Source organism: Manis pentadactyla, chromosome 2 (genome assembly GCF_030020395.1).
Source record: "Manis pentadactyla isolate mManPen7 chromosome 2, mManPen7.hap1, whole genome shotgun sequence".
NCBI lineage: Eukaryota > Metazoa > Chordata > Mammalia > Pholidota > Manidae > Manis > Manis pentadactyla.
This window is the reverse complement of record NC_080020.1, coordinates 228,685,741-228,705,784: the sequence shown is the minus strand read 5'-3', so window position 1 is coordinate 228,705,784 and position 20,044 is coordinate 228,685,741. Positions and strand designations below refer to the sequence as shown.

The window sequence follows — 20,044 nt, the reverse complement described above, 5'->3', positions numbered from 1 at the left end:
GACTTGTCCAAGGTCTCAGGGCCCTCAGGCGGCTGTGCCAAGATTGCTGTGGACTCCCCAGTGCTGGACAGCATTGCTACCATCTCCCAGGCAGGCCTGGGGCCTATGCTACTCGTCCTTGCCCTGCACCTCCCGCCACAGAGGCCGCCTGAGAGTGGGTCCCATGCCAGCATCTGGCTGACCAGGCCTCAGCCTCTAGCTCGGGGCCAGAGCTGCCCTGATGTCTCTTTTGAGGTATCTCTGCAGAGAAGCTGCCTAACACAGTGTGTGTCACGAGCCAGAACTGCAAGTGTGTGTTAAACATCTGCTCTTCTAGCTGCGAGGTGGGCCTGGGAATGCCCACAAAGGTGTCACCTGGCTGACTCACTGGTCCCTGCCCTGTGGTCCTGGCTTTCAAGCTAAATTGGGGCTAAATAGTGTCTTTGTGGGGGCCTTGGTCTGGGTTCTTGTTGAGTGAGATCCGACTGCCCTTTTCAGCTCTACGGGAGACAGTTGTTGGGAAATGATGCAGCAGTTGGGGATTTTTAAACTCTGTGCAGGAAATAGGTTGTTGCACTAACGTTTGACCTGCTGCAGGGCTGTCTGAGAGTCCACCTGAACGTGAGGCCCTGGAGAGTGCAGAGGGCCACGGGATTGAGGCTGGATGTCTGCCACAGGCTATTCGTCCTCTCTCCTCCGTGGCAAGAGCCCATCTTGGTCCCCGGTTGCCTGATGGGTGCTCACTGAATACCTCCTGGGCAGATAAACCCAGAAACAGCAGGTTGCTCTGGAGGACAGGTTCGCTTCCAGTCTTGCTTGGCGGGGGGTGTAAAGTTCAGCCATATTCTCTTGGGGTTGCTTCTCGAAGTGAGTGTGGAGGGGGTCTCTCTGCCCCCTTGGCTGAGGTGCCACATGGGAATGCTGCCCAATCAACTCCAACACGTTGCTGGGAATGGGGTGTTGGCTCCAGTGTGTGTGGAAGGAGGCTGTCGGGCTCTTAAAGCAGATGCTGGGAGCCCTGTGGTCGGTCCTGCTTCGGGAACCTGACTGGCCCCTCAGGCAGTGGTGGCTGGACACGTGGGCTGGGAGTGAGCTACTTGGGTGTGGGCTGGCCCGCCTGCCTTCCATGCCCCAGCCTCAGTGCCCTTACCTGTGAACTAAGCCCTGGCCAGCTTCCCGGGTTAGGTTGAGAATCAAAGGGGAGAATGTGTGAGGCTGGCTGAAGCCTGTTGAGCTCTGCACGAGGGACTCTCATTCCTTCTCAGCAGCAGCACTGATAAATATATGAGACACGTGGTTTCTCCCTTGGGGGAGTTGGGGCGGTGTCACCCAACACATACTCTGCCCCGTATAGCATGCTTGTCCCCACCCCGCGCACTCTGAAATTGGCTGGTGCTTGCTGACAGATGCCCCAGGCTCCCGGCCTGGGCTGCTGGCCACCATGGCCTCTGGCCCCCCAACCCCCCTGTGTTCCAGCTGGGCTGGACCGTTGCCACCCTGCACACGCATCGGGGTGCCCTCTGGCCTCCAGCTCTTCGTCTTTGCTGTCTGTCCTTCACCAAGCTAGAGCAAGCTCTTCCTCCAGGTGGCCAGAGCACGTGGAGCTCACCCTGACTTTCGCTGTAGGCCCCAGCTCTTAAGGGGGGGTGCTGCTGCCTGTCCCCCAAGGACACAAGCCTGTCCAGCGTATGGAAGGCCTCCTGTCACCTGAGTCCACCTGGGATCCAGGTCACCTTCCCCACTACTCCTGTGATTTGCAATTGGAGAAATACTTTGTGTTTCCCCAGATTATGTTAGACAGAATTTCAAAATGTGTACTTCATGGCTCGCGGTTCTGTTACCCCCAAATGTGTAAAGTGGCTCCCCAGGTACCTACTGTGGGTGAGCGGAGCTATAGGAGGGGCCATGCTGGTTGCTGCTTTTGGGTCCCATGCAATGGCTAATGGTGGCCTCGGACTCTGGCTCTTTGCTCCTTGGCCCTGTGAGCTCCAAGCAAGTAACATAACTGCTCCGAGCCTCAGTTTCCTCCTGTGCAAATTACACTGACCCAGGGGGCTGTCAGGAGGGTTACATGGGCAAGTGTATATTAAAGTGCTATCTTCATGTTCGTTACTTTACTAACGTCAGCTCAATTGGCTTTTTCCTGATTTATTTTTAAGACTGGACAGGAACCAATTTTCCACAGTCATCCGTGGGTGTTAAGTGCTCTTACCTTCAGTCAGGACTTAATTTTGGCCCAGAGCCTTGTCTGATTCCCATAGAGAATGGTGTGGTTCAGCTCCAGACTATGTGAGACTTAATCCTCTGGGTAACGTTCTTTGCAGAGGGTGCTAAGGCTAATGACTTACTCTGTGAGGTTCACCAGTGGGTGATTCATGGTTACCCCCAGACCCATAACTTGTCATTTCTTGACAGAGGTACCAGAAGCCCCATTTGTAATAGCCTGTTCGGTTCAGTAAGTGACAATGACTGAAGTTGAGGCCATTTCTGTCCATGAGCTCTTTGTGTAGTTTTGGAGCATCCTGGCTCAGTGTGACGTGGAGGGACGGCCAGGGGGCAGTGCCATGCACTTGGCTCTGTGTGTAGTCTCCTTTGTCCCCCAGACCCTCCCCACAGTAGGTGGGTGGTGGTGAGGATCCCATTTTACAGTGGGACACTGGGCCCAGAAGGGTTGTGACTTCTGGGGATTTGCAGCTCTGAAGTGACAATCTGCGTTAGAACACAGGTGTGTCTGAGTCCAGCCTGGAACAGTGCCTAGCATGGAGCAGGGCCTCCGATACTCAGGTTGACCCAGGTCCGGGTTACTCTCTACCGGAACACTCTCCATCCCAGACATTTGAGCCTCTGGGGAGTTCTTGGGGGGAGATTATGGAAACAGCTTCCTGGCCCCATCCCACCTCTCCTGCATCAGGGACACTGGGGGTGAGCCTCAGAAGGCTGCAAGCCCCGCCTGGGGGTTTCTTGCACCCAGAAATGAGAAACCCACTGGCTCAGCTTTGTGGAATTCAGCCCCTTAGCAGTCTCATGGCAGGCAGGGTATTGGCCCCCCAAAGGGCCCACACCCTAATCCTGGGAGCCTTGATTATTACCTTACACAGTGAAGGGCTCTGCAACTTGATTGAGGACCGTGACATGGGGAGGGTGTCTTGGATTATCCTGGGGCTGAAGGGGACAGTGCCATTGTGAGTCCCTAAAAAGGAGGAGCCTGTCCCTGCGGTAGGCAGTCCTGTGGCGGTGTGACAAGAATGGGCGGATAGGTGCAGTGCAGGGCTGCTGCCGGCTCTACGGATGGAAGAGGTGCCACGAGCCAAGAGATGTGGGCAGCTGGTATAGACTGGAAAAGGCAAGTAAGCGGATTCTCCCCGGGAGCCGCCAGAATTGGTGCAGCCGTGCGACATCCCGTGCCAGTCTCTTCCTCAGCACTTGGCGCTTTCTCTCCAGCATTGCCCCCTCCTGCCATCCTGGCGCCTGTGTCCCATCCCTGCCCTGGTCCAGATTCCTGGCTTCCAGGGGGCGTCCAGGGCCTGCATGATCCCAGCTCCAGGAACTCTGAGTTAATGATCCCACTAACAAAGTTCGGGACCCCATCAACTTGGCCTTAGGTTTGCTATGTTTTTTCTAAACATAGTGGTGGCAACAGGCCCTGTGTCACTGCATGGGGGTGGCTGCGCCCAGCACCGCGGGCTACCCGGAGTCCGGCTTTAGAGTTAGCCGAGTGGTGCAGAGGAGTGCACGCTCCCCTTCCACCTGCACATGTGGTCTTCAGCCCTCAGAACATTTCCTGTTATTGCAGTCTTGGTCCTTTTGATTTTTTTTTTCTTTTAAACTAAGACTCGACTTTGTACAGTTTCTGTGGTGAGCTAGACGTGTTCGTTTTCAGAGTGGCCTGGTGATCTCCACGTGTGTGGGGAGGGCCTTGTAGTGCGGGTCCGTGGGGCCTGCTTGGTGGTCTAGTCTGGATACTTCCCATGAGGAGGAGAGGTGATAACTCTTGGGTGGATGCCTACCATACAGAAGGCTCTCTCGGGAATGTTCTTATTTGGTCCCTTAAGGATAGACTTGGGAGCATTAGCTTTGGGGGTGGGGGTGCTCAGTCCCAGCTGTCCATCCCAGCCACTTGCTAGGTAGGTCACTTCCCCACACCACTCAGTTTCCCTCTGACCAGGCTGTGGAACTGATGGTAATGTATTCTCTCCCAGCTCTGGAGGCTGGAAGTCTGAGGTCGGTGTCTCACCAGGCTTGGTTCCTGCTGAGGCCTCTCTCCCGCGGCCGCCTCTTTACTTGTCCTCACATGACTGTCCGTCTGTGTGTGTCTGTGTCCTCATCTCCTTTTCTTATAAGGACACAAGTCAGATTGGATTGGGTCCACCCATGTGACCTCATTTTAACTTACCTTTTTAAAGAACCACTCTCCAAATACAGTTGCATTCTGAGGTCCCGGGGTTAGGGTATCAGCATATGAATTTAGAGGACCCTCTTCAGCCCACAGTACATGAATGATAGTGCTGATGTAAGGTTGGTAAGGGATTAACTTAAATGATGATGTATTTAAGGTGCTTAGCATGCTCAAGAGGTGGTGACCGGTACTAACTAAGGAAAAGGAAAGGGAATCTCCCTTGAGTGCCTCTTACATCCCAAGTCTGGGTTCTTGCTAGACATTAACTTAATTCACACAGCAGTTTCTGTCTATGCTGTGTTTCTCAAAGGGTGGACCCTGACCATCTACCAGAGAATGCAGATTCCTGGGCCCCACGCCAGGCTTTTCTGAGTCAGAAGTTGGGTTGAGACCTAGGAATTTTGCATTTGAAATAAGTATTCCAAGCATACCAACTGTGGTTTGAGAAACCACTGCTCAAAGCCTGGTTGGTTCTGCCTCCAGATGTGTTCCATCCATGTCCTTGTCTTGGTCTGTCCTTGACCCTCGCGCATGGCCTGGGCCGCCCCACTTCCCCGGCTGGCTCCGTTACCGTCTCGTGCGCCTCCGACCCATTCTCCTCCAGGCTGCAGGCACCACTTCTCTAAGCCACACACAGCTGTACCGCCCTCCTGCCACCTGCTTCGGGGGCTTGCCCCCTGCAGGGCAGCCAACGCTCTGGGGACTGCCTGCTGTCCTCTCTGCCACTCTCAAGTGCCTGCAGCCTCAGACTCTGAGAGCTGCCTGTCATCTGCTGATTAAGGCCATCTGTCCTGCCTCCTCAGCTTTGCACACGCACTTCCTGCCGCCTGAGGACCCTGCTGGCGCCCCTCCCACCTGCATTCTCAGGCCCAGGGCCGGGCCCTTGTTCAGGGCCTTTATGGCAGAAGGGACCATTGCTGAACCAGGGAGACACTCAGGAAATCTTCATTGGCTGAATGGATACAAGAAGTGAACTCCCGCTAACTTCTCAAGGCCGCATCACAGCCAGTGGCAAAGCTGGGATGGACATCCTGCCTCCTTAGGTGTGTTTTGAGGCCAGGCTGTGCCTGGGGAACTTTGGACTATCTGACTGTGCTCAGACTTCCACAAGTTCACATGTTTTGTACCATTTTCTGTCTCCTCTGTTCATAGCACTGTGTTCTCTCTGGCTGCTCCTTCCTCCCCCTCTGACATGGTTTCTGATCTTCTGTGGACTTGGAAATAAATAAGCCGCCATCAGTTTGTGAGCTACACTGGCTACCCTGTTGTGGCCCTGGCTGAGCTTGCCACCTGTGCCGGTGAAGTGCCCTTGTCAGAGTGTGGTGAGGGAGCCTCGTGTCACCTGTTGTCATTTCATGAGCAAGTACCATGTCACCTGTTGTCCTTTACCAGGGAGGCCTGTGTCATCTCTTGTCATTTAATCAGGGAGCTCTTGTCCCCCGTTGTCATCTCGGGAGGGATTCCTGTGACACCTCTTGTCATTTCACACCCGTAGACTTCTGGCTGTGCCGGAACGTGCTGCACACCTGGGCTGCCTGCCCGGAGCTTTTGTGCCCCACCCTGCTCCAGGCAGGTCGGGGTGGCGCTGCTCTGCTCGCCTGAGCTGCCGACCCCCAAGCCTCTGTGTGCCCCCCACTCCAGGAAGGCCGGGGTGGGGCTGCTCTGCACACCTGGACTGCCCGCCCTGAGCTCCTGTGCACCCCACTCCAGGCAGGTCGGGGTAGCGCTGCTCTGCACACTTGGGCTGCCTGCCCTGAGCTGTGCACCCCGCTCCAGGCAGGTCGGGGTGGGGCTGCTCTGCACACCTGGGCTGCCCGCCCTGAGCTCCTGTGCACCCCACTCCAGGCAGGTCGGGGTAGCGCTGCTCTGCACACCTGGGCTGCCCGCCCTGAGCTCCTGTGCACCCTGCTCCAGGCAGGTCGGGGTAGGGCCGCCCTGCAGAGGAGCCACAGGGATGCAAGAGGTTAGACACCACGGGGAGTAACAGCGTGAGCAGCTCTATCTGTTTTGCTGTCGCCCCACACCCCCATTCTGTTGAGGTCCTGGGGAAGTTTCATTTTAAGAACCTCAACCATAATGTTTGAAAACACTACTGTACATGATTCCTAAGGCCCTTCCAGCACAAACCTTCTTTGGCCTGTAAAACAAATCCCTTTATAATTGTAGGTGTGTTCACTAGAGGTCACTGAGGTCAGGTGGCCTGTCCCAGCTATCCCTGAGAGCTGTCACAACTGTGCAGAAAGGACAGGTGAGCGTGGCTGAGAGGGAAGGCAGCTTGGGTGCAGCTGGGGGTCCCCTGGGAGGCCAGGGTGCAGGGGCAGGGGGAGGGGACTGGCATTTGTCCTGGCCTTGAGCATCCGTGGCGTCTCCCACTGGTCACCTGTCCCCTCTCTGCTGCCCAGTGGGTAGGGACTTAGCTTTTGGGAGCGGGGTGACATGTGGGGGTGCACTCCCAGTCTGACAGAAGGTGGCAGATGCCGGAGGCTGAGGCACCGTGGGGTTCTGTGGTCAGTCAGCAAGAGCCCCGGTAGGAGGCCGCCATCGTCCGGCTGCTGAAACCAAGTAGTGGTAACTGGCTTTCAAAAGAGTACTTTAGATCCAAAATACCTTCTTGAGCTCAAAGTTTAGTTTGAAGTGCTGATTTGCCCCATGCGCACGGAGATGGGCTGCAGGATTGTCTTTGTGATGGGATTAATCTCAAACTCCAGTGTGTCCTGCTTCTGAGGGCCAACAAAGGCCCCTCTCACCCTGACAGACAGATGGACAGACATGAATGTGGAATGGCTCATTTATGGCAGAACGGTGGTTCCTTAACAGTCTTCTGCTTCTCTCATCTCCCTGCCTTCCCCTTTATGCGGAAGGAAGATGGCGAAGGGCATTGTGAGGGAAGTGACTTGCCCGAGGACACAGAGCTCGAGGCGGTGCCTCCCCCACATTCTTCCTGCTGTTGACGTCCAGCAGTTGCACAAAGGTCATCACAGTCTCTGACCCTTCCCTTCCTAACACGTTTCAGTCCCACCCACCCAAGCGGTTCCCACTGCCTCTGGAACCACCCGCTGACCCAGTGGCTCTCAGGAAGGCCTCCTTGGGCCCCCACCTGCCCTGAATCCTAGCTGCTCGGGGTGGGTGGGCAGCGCCATGAACGGTACAGAACTTACCCTGGCTCTTGTTGACGGGCAGGAGGCCTTTCTGCTGGGCTGCGGCAAGTGGAGAGCGCAGCAAAAGGCCAGTGGGGTTTGCAGTGGAACAGCAGGGTCGGGGGCTCGGTGGGTGGAATTTTACTGAGAAGGGAGATACCGAGGGTACGTGTTCTTGCAAAGCTGGCCTAACAGGAGTTGTGTTAAAGGCAGTCGAGGACCCCTGCATCAAAGGTGGAGATGAGGAGTGCAGTCAGGGATCGAGGGTGATCAGATATGAAGGGTGGGCATTCTCCCGCAACTGGACAGGCAGGCCCAAGCCAGGAGGGGCCCTGTGGAGGCCTGTGGGGAGGAGGGTTCCTCACGAGGGCTGGGCTGGGAGGTAGTAGTAAGTGTGGGCCATGCTGGGCTTGGTCTTTAATCAGCCTCTTGGGCAGGTAGACGTAGACAGAGATGCTTCTCTTTGTAAAGTTTATTTGTTGCCTGCGATAAAAGCAGCGTGTTTTCACTGTGGACTCCTTAGGTGGAGAGGAGCATAAATCAGGTGGTCATAATGAATTGTAGATGCCTGTGCCTCTGCTCTGGGAATTGGTTTGGCATTTTGCCTTCTGCTGCCTGCTCTCTGTGAACCCTCTGGGGAAGTCCAGCCTGCACTGGGGGTCAAGGGGCGGCACTCCCGTCTCCGCCTCGGCAGCCTTCAACACTGGCAGCGGAAGCCGGTCCCTCCAGGGATGGGGGCCGCTGCCTCCCAGGCTGCTCCGGGCTGACCTCAAGCCCTCACCTGGCCTCCCAGGAGCTCCCAGGACTGTGTCCTGCTTCTCCGGGTGGCAGGTGTTTTCCTGCCTCCCACAAGTCTCCTGTAAACTGGAATTCCTTGGTGCTCTCACAGTTCCGATGTTCACCTGTGGCCATTTTATTTTTGAGCCTGACTTAATTTTTGATGAGATTTTTTTTTTTAAAGAAGAAGTCTATATCACTTTGGTAGGATTGGAAAGCATAGAGGAGCAAAGGAGAAGAAAAGAATTCCCCATAACCACCCAGCCCCCTGTGTAGCTCTTGCTAGCATTCTCTTGTACATCCCTCGGGACTCATTTCTGTCTACGTAAAGGTGTTCATGAAGTCCATTATCAGAAACACCTTCAATCTGTAAAGGAATAAAAGAGTGTCCTTTGCGTCCAGACTTCATAGATGAGCTCTAGACAAATGTATTAGAAATGTAACTTAGCAAAATTTAGCAAAAATAAGATCATATTTTCTTTTCTTTTTTTTTCATTAATTGTTCTATAGAGACCTGTGAACATGACAGACCCAGCCACCCCCTCCCTCCTGTCTGCTTTCCCCGTCCCCCAGGAGCCCCTCTGTCCAGGGGGTGGGGGTCATGGCCAGGCATGCTTCAGGCTCTTACCACCCGTGTCTATAGCCTTTTTAAATAACACATTCGTTTTTATGTGTTGGAAGTCGTCACAAATTCTAACGATAACTTTGACAGCTTGTACAGCACCGTTTGTGAGCTTCATCATACAGATACAAAGGCATCGTTCATGGTCTTCTTTTTTGTTAACTGCTGTGTAGAATTCCATTGCCTGAATAAGCAACCATTTCCCCTTTTCCTGAGTTAGGTTGTTTTCATCTTTCCTCCATTGCAAAGAATGCCGTAGTGAACACTGGATTCTCCTCGAGTACTGTGGAAGGCAGCCCTGGACACGGCACCCAGTGTGATCTCTACATTCTGGTATTCATACCCTTGTGTAATCACCTCTCCTTGGGTTGGGTGTAGACTGGATCCATTGATTTGATTCTCAGAGATACAAAATAGCAGAAGGATGAAATATCACTTCTGACATTAGGTTGTAAAAAGACTGTGGCCTCTGTCTTGGGCGCTTTCTCTTGCTCTGTCCTGGGTTGCTTGCCCTGGAGGAAGCCAGCTGCCACGTTGTGAGGCAGCCCTGTAGGGAGGCTGCCAACAACCATGTAAGTGAGTTTGGGAGCAGATCTCTACCCCCCACCCCCCATGCCAGCTGAGCCTTCAGATGAGGCAACAGCCCTGACAACAGCCCAACTGGAGTCTCATCAGAGAACTTGAGTAGCTAAGCTGTATCCAGACTCCTGACTAAAGAACCTATGAGGTAGTAATGTCTGTCATTTTACACTGCTAACTTCCTGGGGTGATTTGTTACACAGCAGTAGGTGACTAATACAGCACACCTTGGGAATTCCTGTAGACATCCAGAATCTAACAGTAGAGTCACTGGATCCTGTGGTATGCTTGTGCTTACCATTACTATTTCTTACTAAATTGATCTCTAGGGTGTTTGTGGCAGTTTTGTCCCTGTTATACAGGGAGAAGCAATTGCCTTTTTCCCTATTCCTCTCCAGACCTGTACTCTCTGATATTAGCCTTTTAACACATGTATCTGATGGGTGTAAAATAATATCTCACGGTTCTTTTATGTTTTCCTGAGTTCTAGGGAGGTTGAACACCTTCTCAATGGATTTCTACCCTTTCTGGTTTCCTCCACTGTGAAGTACATGTGTGTTTCCTTTGCCCAATTTCTTTCTGGGTAGTGAATCTTTTTCTTATTGACTTATAGATATTTTATACTCTGGAGACTAATCCTTTATCAGTAATACTGTTTTATATTCTGCCTTTTTAAGTTAACAGCATACTGAGAATGTTTTTCTATGCCAATATCTACATAATTTTATTAGCATTCTGTTGTGGAGATGTTCAAGATTTTGATCCTTGAACAACATAGGGAGTGCTTGGGGCACTGACCCCCACACAGTCAAAAAATCTGTGTATAACTTTGGCCCCTCCAAAACTTAGTACTAGTAGACTACTGTTGACCAGAAGCTTCTCCGATAACATAAGCAGTCAATTAGCATGTATTTGTACGTTATATGTATTGTGCACTGTTTCCTTACAATAAAGTAAGCTGGAGAAAAGAAAATGTTTTAAGTTGTTACACATCTCAAAACATTTTTCCAGTATATTTACTGAGAAAAAAAAAATCATGTAAGTGGACCTGCACAGTTCAAACCCATGTTATTCAAAGGTCAGCTATATATGTGTGTATATATATTTATACATACTGTAATATTTAGATATAAATACATAATATATAGCATGTATGTGTGTGTGTGTGTGTGTGTGTGTGTATGTAACTTATATATGTAACTTATTTAGCTGGCCATTTAGGTTGTTTGCAGTTTTGCAGTAGCAGGAACATAGCTGTGTATCAGTCAGCTTGGTTATGCTTTATAACAAATGACTCCTCAAACCTTTGTGGTTTGCAGTGACATAGGTTTCTTTCTTGCTCAAGTTGCATGACCGTCAACTGTTGGCTAAGGCTCTGATCTACACCCTCATCCCTCTGGGACTCACACTGGCAGAGCAGCCCGATAGGAGACATCGCTGGTCTCATAGCAGAGAGAAAAAAGATGGTGGAACCACTTGATGTATTTTAAGCTTCTGCTCAGAAGTGGAAATTGACATGTACCACTTGTCAGTTCCCTCATGCTTCCGTGGCTAAAGCAAACTTTGTGGCCAGGCCTGATGTCAGTGGAGTGGGAAGTATAATCCGCCGATGGGGAGGGCCAGTGAATAGTTGGAGCAATACAATTTACCACCTGCCATGATAGCATTCCTTTGATGAACCTCCCTCACCCCAATTGTGTGATTATGCCTCAGTATAAATTCTAGAAGAGTTGCTAGATTAGGAATATGGACATTTGTAAAAATTTTGCAATTTATCATGTTAACTGGGCTTTAACTGTTTACTGCATTTCTGCTGTAAAATTATAAGAAATTATTAGTCTTGATGACCATTTTTAAAGGGAAAAAATACTATTACTTGGAAATATCCCACTGAACACACACGTCCCCCATGCCCACTGCTACGCCCCCCCACTGTAACAACTTATCTAGTTTGATAGTTTTGTGAGATTTGGTATTGCACTGTTGTTTTACAAATGAGGTGCTGAGGATCAGAGAGGTTGAGAAATTTGCTCAGGGACACACAGCTTGTAATGAGAAGCCTTGATTCCTGCCTAGTCCTGGGCTCTTTCTCTGCCACTCTGGCCTTTGGAGGCTGTGACTAAAGTCTTCTTAGTCTCTTGGTTCTCACCTCCCCCTGCCCCACCTTGGGTTCCATTTCCAAATGTGCCCAGTGGCTGGCTGGGAAGGCCTCCAAGAAGCCCCAGGCCCAGGCCCAGTGTTTAGGAAGGCTGCTCAGAGCCTGCTTTCTGAGACGAGCCAGCCATGGCTGCACTGGCCTAATCTGTATTAAGGTATCGCTGACCATCTTTGGACTTGGGGAAGGGATTTACTATTTTTAGAAAAAGATAAGGGAGCCCTGTGAATCCTGTTAGTTGGCAGAATTGAAGAGATGTGCTTGTTCATTGAGGAGGGTGACTTTCTTAGGAATGGTGCATTTTAGACCAAGTAGACTGATTTGAGTGATGTTTGTTTAAGTGTTGAAATTTATGTAAACCTCACCCTGGGTTCAAATTAAATAACAGGATTCTTTAAAGCCATGCAGACCTACAGGTGTCTTGTAGATCTCTAGACCACAGAAGAGGTTGAGCAAGGAATAGCACTTTTGATTTTTATTTCTTTGAGATTGCAGTGACATTCTGTCATCTTTGAGTGAGATTAATCATTTTCTTAGAGCCTGCAGTTTATTCATCTGTAAAATGTACAAGTCTCCCCCACCTGCTTTATATGATTGCTATGAGGAGCTCGGGAGATCTCACAGAAGTGTAGTGTGAACTGCAAATGCATATACTATAAATGGATCCACCCTTATGGCTAGAATTTAAAAAATGGACAATAACAAGTGTTGGTGAAGATGTGGAGAAATTAGAACTCTGGTGCACTGCCAGTGGGAATGTAAAATGGTGCACCCACTTTAGAAAAACAATTTAGCAGTTCCTCAATTAAACATAAAGTTACCATATGGCTCAACAATTCCATTCCCAGTATAAAGCTAAGAGAATAGAAAACACATGTTCACACAAAAACTTGTACATGAATGTTCATAGCAGCATTATTCATAATAGCCTAAAAGTGGAAACAACTCAGATGTCTATCAATTGATGAATAGATAAACAAAATGAGATCTATCCATAGTGGATTATTATTCAGTGGAATATTATTCAGCCATCAAAAGTAGCAAAGTACTGATGCATCATTCAACATGGATGAAACCTGAAAATATTATGCTCAGTGGAAGAAGTCAGACACAAAAGGCCACATATTGTATCATTCCCTTTGTATGAAATGGCCAGAACAGGCAGATCTAAAAAGACAAAAAGTAAATTAGTGGTTACCAGGGATGGAGGTGAGGAGGGATGGGGGTGGGGATGACTGCTAAAGGGTATTGGGTTCTTTTCAGGGCAATGAAAAATGCTCTAAGTGCTCTAAATTAGATAGCAAGGATGATTGTACAGCTGTGTGAATATACCAGAAAAAACTTGGAACTGTATATTTCTAAAACAAAGCAAATACTGGACAGTATTTTGGCAAATTGCTAGGAGGAAACATAAGGGGAGAGAGAGCATTGGAATCAGACAGGCCTGGATATTAGCTGTGTGGTTTTTGTTAATAGATGCTTAATCATTTTGAGCCTCAGTCTCTCCATCTATAAAGTGGGGATGATTCCCACCTGGTAGGGCTGGAGAGCCGACTCAGGGAGGAGATGGCTTCGCTCAGCACTGGCAGATGCTCATGGAGTGGAAGCTGTGATTGTGCGGCCACCTCCTCTGTGTCCAGCTCTGTGTGGACACCAGGTGTATGAAGGTGGTAGGCACAGTCTTGACCAGTGGGGCAGACCCAGGCACTGAGTTGACTTGGAAAGACCCCTGGACGCAGGTGCTTGGAGGGTACCGTTTGGAGAGCCTACCCCATGTACAGATCTTCCTCAACTTACTTTGGGGAAACCCCTTCTAAGTTCAAAGTATTGTTAAGTTGAAAACGCATTTAATATACCTAACCTCCCAAAGTTCATAGCTTAGCCCAGCCTACCTTAAACATGCTCAGGACGTTTGCACTAGCCTACAGTTGGGCAAAATCACCTATTTTGCAATAAAACATTGGATGTCTTGTGATGTACTGACTGCTGTTCTGAAAATGGAGAACAGAATGGTTGTCTGGGTACAGAGGAGTTTTCAGTGTACTGGTTGTTGGCCCTTGTGGTCACCGGCCGGCTGGCTGGGGGCTGCTGGGGTTGCCATTGCCCAGCGTCATGAGAGAGGATTGGACCGCATAGCATATCCCAGGGACAGATCCAAATTAAAAATGAGAAGTCTGGTTTCCAGTGAATGTGTATCACTTTCACTCCACAGTAAAGTTGAAGCATCTAACTCGGGGACCATCTGTGTTTCGTCGAGTTCTGCAGTGTGCCCACAAGGCAGGTGGTGGTGTCTCCACCCGACCGAGAGGCAGCGACACGTAGGAATAGGGGCAGAGGCTACCTGGGTTGGCAGCCATGGTGAAGTGCTCCTGTGGGCTCTTTTACTTAATAATAGCAAGGAATACAAGCTGGTGTTCATTGAATACTTACTACACACCAGCCACTGGTGTCCAAGGCTTTACTTGTAGCTCTTTAGTTCTCAGAGCAGCCCTACTGCCCGCTGCAAGGCCAGCGAAGGCCCGAGCATATGTTTGCCAGGAAACACTGGGTGGGGCAGTGAGTGCTGAACAGAGGGAACAGATGTGCCTTGGGTGTGAGGGGCTGTGGGCTGGGCACCCACCCATCTCCATTATACCTGTCTCCCTGTTTTGTATATGTTGGAAACTTTTTATAATAAAACATTTAAGAACCAACGACCCGAAGAGGTAGGTGCTATTATCCACATTTTACAGATGGGGAAATCAAGGTACAGATTGCGCAAGGCACACAGCAAGACTGAGACAGCTTGCTACTCTCTCATGGATGGCGGGGCTTGGCAACCGGACAGGCAAAGCAGGTCCCCGGGCAAGGGGGCCTCTTGAGGTTCCTGCAGACCAGTTCTTTCTACAGCCCGAACCATTGAGGGCTGGCTCGCGTGTTACCAGTTAGGGCTGCTCTTCTCTCCTTTCCTTGTCCCAAGTGATCGGGGCTTGACAGGTGTGAGGGAGGTGCTGGAGATTAAGGAAGGGGGTCGTTTCCATCTGTCCCTAAACTCGGGGATTCCTGGTTCTTCTGGATTTAATGGTGTTGGCACGGAATTCTTCACGTGATTATGTTGATCTGGGAAAATCCGGGGGTATGTGACATCACTTTGTTTCTCATACTGCCCTTTCACAAATCTGGGATCAAATGTGGGGAGAAGGGGTACACCTGCACCTCTCTTTCTCCCCTTCTGGCCCATCCCCTGGAGCAGAAATAAGACATAAACCTGAGTGTGAACTTCTGCCCCTTAGCCAGCTGTGTGGCTTTGGAAAAGCAGTTTATCGTCTCTGAGCCCAGTTTCCTCATTTGAAGAGGAAGGATATTAACACTTTGTTTACTTCTCATGGGAGCTGCCTGGGGTGGCCTCTAGACTGCTCTGAACACGTGCGGTGCAGCCATCGTAGCGTAGGTTCTGCTACTAAAAACTGCCACAATCCTGATAAGGATAATGTTCTCCAGGGGTTGGCAGAGGAGCGTCCTAGTTATTAATGTGCCCCATTAATGTTGGATAACTCAGAATGTCCCTTGAAATGGTAGAGGAGGTGACTTGGAGAGGCCAGCTCCAGGTGGGAATGGGAGGGCCCCAGGACGGGCGGCGCTTCATGGGACCCATGGAGATGGAGGTTCAGAGGGGACCGAACTTGCCAGGGCCCTGCTTATGGCTCCGCACCTTTGCTTTTACACTCTCACCTCACTCACATGCCGGGGCGGGGGGGCTCCTTTGGGGCTTAGTCTGTTGTCTGAGGGCCATCTGAGAAGACTGTCTGCGGCCTGCAGGGCTCTGCGAGTCGGCAGGTGGCCCTGCCCCTGCCCGGCTAGCCGCCTCCAGTGCCTGCTGCCCTTTTCTCCCCGTACCTGCAGCCCAGTCCTGTTTACTTTCCTCTGGGTAAAAAGGAGTTTTATACTCATGACAGTTTGATTAAATTAACCCTCAGACTTCTCTAGACTAACTCATCCCCCCACCCCGCCTCCGACATCTGTTACGAATTCTCAATTCTGTACTGGATATGTGATAAATTCTGAATAGATTACATGTAATAGCCACAGAACTAAGCTCCATAGACTGCATCTCGGGGCAGTTTTCAGTGAAGTTCTGCTTTCAGTGGGCTGTCCTGGGCAATTTTTCTTAAAGGCAAGGTTGACTACCCAAGGGTCTAGATGTATAATAGAAATTGTGGCAGAGACTTAACTATAGGGCTGCCGGCAGGCCTTCTCTGTCAGGCTCTGCTCTGACCATGGGGTAGGGACATTGTGGGGTCTTTAGGCAGAAATGGTCTCTTAGATGTATGGAAGCTTCCGGAAGACCAGACACCTAAATGGGAGCTGCTGGCTTTATACAATTGGAAAGTGATTCCATGGCTGTTGGGTTGTGCTGTCAGGGGCCTGAGGGGTGGGCGGTGGGGCAGGCGGAGTAGGCAGGGCAGGGGTCTCTGCTTGATGTGACGGCCTGTTTCAAAGGCAACACCTTCTGGATTACCCTGGGGAAAATTCATATACTTTGAAAAGATCCCGAAGTTTGGAGTTTAAGGGGTCCTTCATTTCAAACCCATGCTCTTTCGCTCAGATGGGAGTTTGTAAGATTTAAGACAGACTTGTCATGGCTGCTGAGCTGTCACTGACTCATTGAATGAGCTGGGGGCGGCCTGGGCTGCCCAGCTCCAGGGGGCATGCCACATCCTCTCCAAGGCACCCCTGGATGCCACGGCCCTGCCTTCCATGTGCAAGGCCAGACAGCTCTGGGGCCTGGGTACAGTGGTAAAGAACTGTGGTCCCTGGCCTCCGGCCTGATGGGGGAGGGCAGGCGTAAGTAACACAGCCTGCAGGGGGAGTGCCCAGGGAGCTCCCGGAGGGACTAATTAACTCAGCCTGGGAGGGTCGGGACAGGCCTCCCAGGAAGGCACTCTTGCCTGGGCTTTTAAGGGTGCTAGATTCTTGGCGAGGGGAAACATCGGGGTGAGTGCATTCTAGGCATAAGGAACAGCATGTGCTAAGGAGCCTGGGCTGTAAAGCGCCGGATGTGTTTAAGCCTCATGATAAGCCCCTTGCTCTGACTCTCATTCTCTCTGTACTTGAATTTTGTTTTGTCACTGGGCAGGGAGAGGCACACTGTGTTCCCGGGCTGGGCTGGCCGCCCTCCGGAGGCTGGCCAGAATGTTCTTGCCTGGCCTCTGAGGAGTCTCCCCCTCTGTCCCGTGGCCTCCATCCAAGCTGTGCGTGTTAGTGGCCATTTTCATCTCTTCCTGCCATGTCCCAGTCCCCCTTAGGGACAGGCTGAGCTCAGGCCATGGTGTGGCTGAGCCATGCGAAAGGAACGCTTGGAGATGGGCAGCTCCTGATCAGGGCCCCCATGGAGTGAGGGTAGAGGAGGGCCGATTGCCTTCTCCCTAAGGCCAGGGTAGGGTCTCAGAGCTTCATGACGAAATTCTTCTTCTCCTTCCTCTTTGCACCCCTTCTCTAGACTGTCCATTGTTCTGAGGACTGTTCTCCCCTTCTGTACCCACCCCAGGACCCCACGAGGCCTGTCCCATCCCTAAATACACCGCAGTCATTACTTATCCCTTCTTCCTCTGTCCCTTCAGCAAGAAGGCCTGCCCTCAGAGTAGTGGCTCTCTTGGTGGTAATTCACACTAGTGAGTGAAGGACGGGCGGCACCCTTTCTCCCCCAGGACTCCTGCATGGGGGATGGGTGTTTGAATGGGGGGCCACCAGGTGGGCAGGTGCGCCAGCCTAGCACCTGCCTGCAGACTTTGACATACGCCGTTCCTGCTGTTCTTGCCATTCCCAGGCGTGTCCTTTCTTTTGCTTCTGCCTTTGGAGGCTTCTTGAAGTCTGTAGCCTTTTCAGGGTGAGGAGTGGCTTTGGTGGTGGGGTGCTCTGGTGAATGGGTTTACAAGTCGCAGCAGCAGGCCCTGGACTGACATGGCCGCTGCCCGTTCAGAGCGATCCAGCCAGAACAGACAGGAACTAAGCTCGGACGCCAGAACCCCGAAGCACCCTCGCGCAGGGGTGTTTAGATTGGCCGCTGATGGCAGATAGAGGCTTTCTGCTGTACCCCTGTTGTGGGGATGAGGGAGTGGGGTGCCAAAGGGTAAGCGGAGAGAGGAGTGACCAGAGAAGGAAGAGAAGAGGGCTCAGGCCAGTCTTTCTGCATTGCCAGTGCAGAGCTGGACAAATGGTGCACAGCCACCCTCTTCCTGAGCAAGTAATTTCAGAGCAAGGTGCTGGCAGGCACGTGCCTCCGGGGCACCCACTGCTCTGGGCTGTTGGGACCATTGGCGGTCCAGTTTTCTGAAGTGCAGGCCACTTAGAGCATGGAGGGCTGCGTCGTGCATCTGCTCAGAGCCCCGACCTGTTGCTTCTTAACTAGGTTATTGAGCTGCTGAAGGACCAGGAATGAAGGATCCCTTATTAAAAACTAAGCAAGAAACAAAAAAGGCAGACCAAGCCAAGCAGAAGACTGAGTGCCATGGTGAACTCATCACCCCTGCGGCTTTGATCTTGGAGGACTGGGGAGCCATGGTCTTTGATGTTTGCTGTCTTGGGGCGTCATCACCATGAACTGTCTGTGCAGGGAGTGCTGGGCTTCTGAGCTGAGGATTAATTATGTAACAGATCTCAGGTCCCTGGGCAGGCGGCTGAGCCAGGAGGGGGCCCTGGAAGGCTGCTGCCCAAAGGCCCCCAGAGCCTCAGGGTTAGCCCAGGGCCCATTTATCTGGGAAGCAGGATGAACGCACATCTGTTAGGCGGAGGCATTGAATGGTATTTCTTAAATTCTGTGGTTATTGTCTTGATGGAACTCCAGAACAGCTTCTTGGATATCACTCTGCAGGTCCCTGAAATGGAGCCCCTTGCAAAGAATTGAAGAAAAGCTATCGGGGCATCTGTAGCCGCTATTATACCATCTGGTGGCTCAGAAATATTTTATAATCAAATGAGTAAGATGGGCTTCTCACCCACCATGCACGCATGGCTCCGCCTCTTTCCTCTCCTCCTGATGTCTTTGGGAAACCCAGAGAAGCCCTTTCCCAGGAGCGAAGACGCCGGACCCTCAGTTTGGGCCACATGTGTTCACTAGCTGGTGAGCCTGGGCGCTGGTCCTCCACTGTTTGTTCCTTTGTGACATGGAGGTGCTGTGCTCGGTGCTGTTAGGTGAATGAAAAGGAGGTCATGCCTAAGAGTGTTCTGCTATGGTGCTGCTTACTACTGCCATAACAGACTTTCAAAAATTGTATACTTGAGCTTTTTCTGAGTATAAATGTGATATATGCATGTTCACTTAGAATATTCAGAGAGTGTAAAGAAACTAGAAAACAAATTAATAACATGTAAAACCACTCCCTGATGGGTAAGCCCGGAGAACATTTGGGGAGATGTTCTGAGAGGCGGAGCCCACAGATGGCCTGTACACCCAAACCATGAGCAGTAATCGTGGACATAAATGGAAGTGCGAGTCTGTGGGCAAGTCTGAGTGTGTACTCAGAATGGGTGTGTGCATCTGTGTGTGTGTGTGTGTGCACACGTGTGTGGTACCTTGGGGCCCTCAGGTCTCTCTTGGTTGGGGCAGGGCCCCACAGCTTCCTGGGCAGGGCATCGGCTCTGTTCTGTTTAGGCCCTTCTCCAAGGGGAAGCGAGGGTGCTGGTGTGAGGAGGGTGGGGGAGCCCGACGGGCTGGCCTTGCTGGTGTGTTTCCCAACAGTGCTGAAGACAAGGTGGTCGGGCCTGGTGGAGGCCTGGCCAGAAAGCTCTGGGACGCGGCAGGGGAATCCTTGTCCTGGGATTGCCAGGAGGTGGAAGGAGACAGACCTGACTGGTCATCCACCCCATAATAGCCCTCATGCCTCGTTCAAGATGGGCTTTGGGAGTCTTGCAGGACGTGTTCCTTCATCCTCATCTGCTAAGTAGTCTGCCTGGCCCCCACCCCACTCCTCCCCTTGTGATTTTGTCCTCTTTGAATCTGGAGGCAGTTCTGTCTTCTAGAGACAGTGAAACAAAACAAATCTCCAGATACCCTTGAGGGTGTTTGTGTCTAAGTCGTCAGCTAGTCGGTGTAATGATCAGTTAAGACTGTCCCCCACTGGCATAACTGAGCAACCGAGCTGAGAACCACAGACCCAGACGGGTGTGTATTTATACTGATTGCTGCTTAGAGAGTATTCCACGTTGTCATCCTCAAGCAGAGCTAAATGTCCTTTATTTTCAGCTTCATAGTATAAAAATGGGACATGGCAAGTGTATCACTTTCTCTTCCCACCCCTTTTTTCCATGCCTATTACAGCCCCACATCCCTCAGCCCCCAGAACATGTGCAGACACTGGCCCTGCCCTCCCTCCCCCTCTCTGTCCTCTGGTTGGGCTCCCGAGCACTCTAACGACATTCAG

General features: G+C 51.4%; 1 protein-coding gene across 3 annotated transcripts in view; it reads left to right on the top strand.

The window, feature by feature from the left end:
* HPCAL1 (hippocalcin like 1) overlaps positions 1-20,044 on the top strand; it is a 105,112-nt gene that overhangs the window by 15,968 nt on the left and 69,100 nt on the right. Inside the window, exon 1 of one of the 3 annotated variants that reach the window (XM_036881685.2) lies at positions 6,542-6,623. The exons of the other annotated variants lie outside the window; for them this stretch is intronic. The gene's annotated coding sequence lies outside the window, so the exon portion shown is untranslated. Of the gene's footprint in view, positions 1-6,541; positions 6,624-20,044 lie in introns of those variants that run through there. 3 annotated transcript variants of the gene reach the window in all.